The sequence below is a fragment of the Hevea brasiliensis genome, chromosome 11, assembly GCF_030052815.1.
Source record: "Hevea brasiliensis isolate MT/VB/25A 57/8 chromosome 11, ASM3005281v1, whole genome shotgun sequence".
Classification (NCBI taxonomy): Eukaryota; Viridiplantae; Streptophyta; class Magnoliopsida; order Malpighiales; family Euphorbiaceae; genus Hevea; species Hevea brasiliensis.
In genome coordinates, this window is record NC_079503.1 from 69711941 (window position 1) to 69718634 (window position 6694).

The window sequence follows — 6694 nt, forward strand, 5'->3', positions numbered from 1 at the left end:
TAGCTTGGGCTGCCCTCCTCTCATTCACTTTCTCCATTTATTGCTTTGCTTTTTGATGCATTTGTTTCACCATTTCAGCTTTCCTTTTGCCATCTAAACTAGCAAGCTCATTAGTAGGCATAGGCAATAAATCTAAAGGAGTTAGTGGGTTAAAACCATATACAAGTTCAAAGGGTGAATAACTAGTAGATGAATGCATAGACCTGTTGTATGCAAATTCTATGAATGGTATGCACTCCTCCCAAGCTTTCAAGGTTTGTTTAATATTGCACGTAGAAGAGTGCCCATGGTCCTATTGACAACTTCTATTTTCCCATCCGTTTGTGGATGGCAAGTGGTAGAGAAACAAAGTTTGGTTCCTAATTTTCCCCACAAGACTTTCCAAAAATGGCTTAGAAATTTCACATCCCTATCACTAACAATTGTTTTAGGAATGCCATGCAATCTAACTATCTCCCTAAAGAACAAAGAAGCAATGTAAGATGCATCATCAGTCTTGTGACATGGTATGAAATGAGCCATCTTGGAAAAACGATCAACAACAACAAAAATACTATCATGTTCTTTCTTTGTCCTAGGTAAACCCAAAATGAAATCCATGGATAAATCTACCCAAGGTTCACTAGGAACACTTAATGGCATGTATAGACCATGCGGCCTTACTTTGGACTTTGTCTTCATGCAAGTCACACATCTAACAAACACTCTCTCTACATCACTCTTCATGTGTGGCTAATAAAAATGTTCCTTTAAAATTTCTAAGGTCTTTGCAACCCCAAAATGTCCCATTAAACCACCAGCATGTGATTCTTTAACAAGCAACTCTCTAATTGAGCATTTAGGCACACATAATTTATTTTCCCTAAACAAGAAACCATTATGCCTATAGAATTTATCATATGCAGCATGTTCACAAAAGGCAAACACTTTCCCAAAGTCATCATCATTAGCATAAATTTCTTTCACATGTTCGAAGCCTAAAAGTCTAGCGTCAAACATGGAAAGTAAAGTGTACCTCCTTGAAAGTGCATCAGCCACCACATTCTCTTTGCCTTGCTTGTATTGAATCACATATGGGAAACCTTCAATGAATTCACTCCACTTGGCATGGCGCTTGTTGAGCTTGTTCTGCCCCTTAAAGTACTTGAGTGACTCATGGTCACTATGAAAGACAAAGTCCTTCTGCCACAAGTAGTGTTGCAAGTCTCAAGTGCACGCACCAGAGCATACATCTCTTTGTCATAAGTGGAGTAGTTCAATGTAGCCCCACTTAGCTTCTCACTGAAGTAGGCAATCAGTCTCCTTTCCTGCATCAAAACAGCTCCAATACCCACTATAGAGGCATCACATTCAATCTCAAAAGTTTTAGAAAAATCAGGTAAAGCAAGTGAAGGTGCAAAACACAATTTCTCCTTAAGTGAATTAAATGCATGCTCTTGTTCTTCCCCCCACTTGAATCCCACATTCTTTTTTACAACTTCATTCAAGGGTGCAGCTATGGTACTAAAGTCCTTTACAAATCTCCTATAAAAACTAGCCAACCCATGGAAGCTCCTCACATCACTCAGAGACTTAGGTGTAGGCCACTCTCTAATGGCTTTTACCTTGTCCTCATCAATCTCAATTCCCTTGCCACTCACCACAAATCCTAAGAAAATAACTTTGTCCATACAGAAAGTGCATTTCTTAAGATTGGCATACAAGTGCTCTTTTCTCAACACCTCAAAGACTTGTCTCAAGTGCAGCAAATGATCATGCATATTTTGGCTATATACTAGGATATCATCAAAATACACTACAACAAATTTTCCTAGGAAAGCACGCAACACTTGGTTCATAAGCCTCATAAATGTACTAGGTGCATTGGTCAAGCCAAATGGCATGACTAACCATCCATATAGTCCATATTGAGTCTTAAAGGCAGTTTTCCATTCATCTCCTAATTTCATGCGAATTTGGTGATAACCACTCTTTAAGTCAATTTTAGAAAATATGCATACACCATGCAACTCATCAAGCATATCATCAAGTCTAGGTATGGGATGTCTATACTTTATAGTGATTTTGTTGATTGCTCTACAATCCACACACATGCGCATGGTCCCATCTTTCTTAGGCACCAAAAGAACAAGTAAGGCACATGGGCTCATGCTCTCCTTAACATGGCCTTTTGTTAGAAGGTCCTCCACTTGTCTTTGAAGTTCCTTAGCCTCTTCCAGATTGGTTCTATAGGCTAGCCTATTTGGGATTACAGCTCCAGGCACAAAATCTATTTGGTGCTCTATGCCTCTAATGGGTGGTAGCCCATTAGGTATTTCTTCAGGGAAGACACCTCAAACTCCTGCAATAAGGGCAAAGCACAACTAGGAATGGATGGGTCAAGGTTAGAAACATTGGTTTAAGCTCCCTTACAAATTAGCAAAACCATTGGCATACTAAAAAACTATGCAGTCCTCACATCCTTGGGTTTTGCTAGCAAACTGACTTTATTCCCTCCACTCTTCTCACAACTCTCCTTTTGCCCCGAGCCCTGTCCTTTTGGTTTCACTCTTTTTGAATTTTCTCTCTTCTTTTTCTCTCCCTCATTTTTCCCTCTTACTTTTTCCTCTTTTTCTTTTCTTTTTTTTTTTTTTCTCTTTTTGCACTTTTAGCTCGGCCTCTCTTTTTTTTTCCTCATTCATGGTCTGTTTTATCCTTAATTGATCTTCAAAAGCTTGTGCGGATGATAATGCTGCTAAAGTAACCCTTCGTCCATCATGATCAAAGGAGTACCTATTCCTAAATCCATCATGAACTACCTTCCTATCATATTGCCATGGTCTCCCTAGCAAAATATGTCCAGCATGCATTGGCACCACATCACACAACACCTCATCCTTATACCTTCCAATAGAAAAAGCTAACATCAATTGCTTGTTCACTTTAATTTCCCCACACTCATTCAGCCATTACAACTTGTATGGTCTAGGATGCTTGATGGTGCGCATGCCAAGCTTTGCAACCATGAGTGTGCGGGTAACATTCACACAACTACCACTATCTACAATCATGTTACAAGTTTTACCATTCACCAAACATCTAGTGTAGAAAATATTTTTCCTTTGTAGTGCATCTCCCTCTTCTTCCTTTGCTTGTACACTTAGTGCATGCCTAACCACCAGAATATTTCCTCTCACGGCATGCTCTACATCACTAGCTTCCTCCAAAGGAAGCATACTCTCACTAGCATCAACATCATCAACATCATCATCTGTTGATTCGATCTCCCCATTCGGCCTCATCACCATCACCCTCTTGTTAGGACATTGAGATGCATAATGTCCCTTCCCTAGGCACCTAAAACATTGGATATCCCTAGTTCTCCCACTGGAGGTATTCTGTCCCTTGCCTTTCTCAGTCACACTAGGCTTTTCTCCACCCCTAGTCTCCTCTTTCTTTTCCTTAGAAACAGCCTTGGAATCACTAGTTTCACCCTTCTTCCAATTCGGTTTCCATGGAGCATTGTTGCCCAAATTCATACCTACACCCATTTTGAATGCTTTCTTCTTCTTTAGTTATTTTTTTTTTTATCTTGATTGCCATATTTAACATGTCATCAAGCTCTACATAGTCTTGTAGCTCCACTATGTTGGCAATATCAAGATTCAGCCCTTTTAGGAACCTAGCCATAGTGGGTTCCCTATCCCTCTACATTGGCTCTTATCATAGCCATCTCCATCTCCTTGAAATATTCTTCCACACTTTTGTTTCCTTGCATCAGCCCTTGCAACCTTTGGTGCAACTCCCTATAGTAATGTTGAGGTACAAATCTGTCCCTCATGATTTGCTTCATCTCATCCCAAGTTTCAACACCCCTCATCCCATTTTTTCCTTCTTTTAGTGAGCAATTGATCCCACCAAACTATGGCATAATCTGTAAACTCAACTACTACAAGCTTCACCTTCTTTTCCTCACTGTAATTGTGACAATAAAAAATGAGATCCACCTTCCTCTCCCACTCCAAATATGCATCTGGATTGGCTTTGCCTTGGAATGGCGGAATTTTCATTTTGATCCCACTAATGTTACCATCCACTCTCCCTCTCTCTCTTGCTTCCTCCATATTACCTCTTCTCAAGTTTCTGCCTCCACCTCTTCCACCCCTATTACCTCTCATCCCTCTCGGTCTATGATGGTCATCATGTGCAGCAGAGTGCTAGTCATCCTCTTCATCAGAATCATCATCATTTTCATCCCCCCAATCATCTATAGGTGGTGCATTGTTCACTCTAGATCCCCTAGCCCTATTCTGCCCCTCATTTGTGTTTTGTCTACCATTCCCACTATTCTGCTCAATTCTTTCAATTCAGTCAGTTAGGTTGCTCAATTGTCTACTAATTCTTTTCAAATGTTAAACAAGTGCTTGTTGGTAAAAAGGATTATCCATATTAAGTCCACTAATTTGTTCTTGTGACATTTTTAATACCTGCACAAAAAGTTAGTAAAACAGAAAACAACCTCACAAATTCACTCAATTTTTGGTCTCCCAAGTGTTTGTACTCAGTTTATAGGCTTTTACCCTCTTGGAGTTCTTGCCACTCGATGCCTTTTTCCACTCAAGCTTACTTACCAAGTTCTTGTCAGAACTAATGCAATTCCAGCAAGTTTAAATCAAGTTTTAATATATGTTCAAGCACAAACTCAAGCAAAACGTGTGGAATAAGTGTTTGTTATAACACTTGAAGCAAGAAATGAAGACACCAAGCTCTAGAGCAATGAAGTGAAATAGGAGTCGAAATTAGCTTGCTATTTTTGCCTCTCCCCGAAAAAAAAGGCAAAGTTAGAATTTTGTAAAACTGTTTTAAGGGCAACAACAAGACATAATTTTAGTAGGGAAAATCAAGTCTAGAATTTCCAAAAAGAACCTTGATGCTTTGGATTTCTAAGCACCTCTATGAAGTTTTAGAATTTTCTGGGTTAGTTTGGTTATACCTCCCCCAAAACAGCCACTAAAAAGAAATGTTGAACTTACAATATTCCAGCACTCAGACATTCACTTTAGCACCTTTTTTTTTTTACCTTTTTTTTCTTCTTTCGTTTTGTTCTTTCTTTCTTTTTTTTTTTTTTATATATATCATGTAACCACACAACAGATACACTCAACACATCCAACACTAAACACTTCAACAACACACTTCACAAGCCACAAAGATGCAAATAACCAGGTTGTGAAGAAAAGGTTTAAGGTAGAAAACAACACAAATGTGACAAAACTAGGGAAACAAGGACAGATGCAAGAAAGACTCTAATATAACCTAGGATTAGTAGTATTGAGTGTTAACTCACTACTAGGCCTTGAATATGTTTAGATTTTCTTAAAAATACCAGAAAACACAAGGACTTGAAGAACCTTCAAGGCTTAAACACAAGGAAGATAAAAAAAGGGTCAAGGAAAAAACAAGAAGACAACAAAATGGATGATCAACCTGTTTTGAAGAGAGCCTAAGCTTTGATACCAAATGACACGGTTTCTACCCTTAGTTGCTGATTCCACTAAGAAGAAAGACCAAAGGACCTTCTTCAAAACAAGTCAAGAAACTCCCTTGAACCTTCAACCCTTCACCTTGAAGATGGAGAACTCAAAATATAATTCCCAAGAAAGACAGCCAAGAACAAGACCAATTCACCTATGCTGATGAACAACCTTGAACATATAATAAAACTTAATAAATCAAGGTAAGAATTTGCTAAGAAAAATAGAGAGAGTTCTAAGAAGAACTTTGAAGCAAAGCTCCAGCAATTTTGCTCAAAAACATTACCATATGAATTCTATCCCCAAAATGAAAAAAAAGAAGGAGAAATATGGGTTGGTGTATTCTGCCAAGACATTTCAACAACCATGGGACATGTGCAAGTCTTGGTTAATACACCAATCTCTCCTAAAAATAGATACAAAGTTCAAACATTAATAGAAAGGTCAGATTTGGCAGGTTACAAATGAGAGACAATATGAAAAGAGATGTTTTGTCTTGAAGTTAAAAGTAGTAACTTTGCTTTTCCTATAAATAGTTGAAGCAGGGCTGGAGCTCTTCGACAAAGTTATGGCTTCCAATCTTTACAAAATAGACAAAAGTATCTTCAAAAGGTTGGTGGAGATGGGTTGCCAATTGTGCTGCCACCTAGGCACTCCACCTAGGCGCCACGTTGGATGCCAACTAGGATGGACTTGCTGATGTGGCTGCCACATGTATACCACCTTGGACGGATGCCACTTGGTCTTTTGGCTCCTCAAATATGCAAAGGAATGTACAGCAAGGTTGGCTTCCCTCTTCAAAGTCCAAACTGAATACTTACAAGAGGTTGGACTTGGTGATGTGCTTATGCACCAAGCCTTGAAGCTTCTTAGCCATTGCTCTAGTTATTGGCCCTTGGTGTGGAATTGGTGCAACCAGTTCCTCATCAAAAGGAAAAGAGGTTGCAACTACTACCCGAAATAGAGATGTGAAGTGTTTTAGGTGTTTGGGCAGTGGACACATAGCTTCTCAATGCCCTAACAAGAGAGTCATGGTCATGAGAGAAAATGGTGAGTTAGAAACGGAGGATGAAATTGTGAGTGATTCCACATCTTCAGGGGAGGAGGATGCACAGGTAGAATCTATTGCTGAAGGAAGTGCTCTAGTGATTATGAGAGCATTAAATACTCAAGTAAAGGAT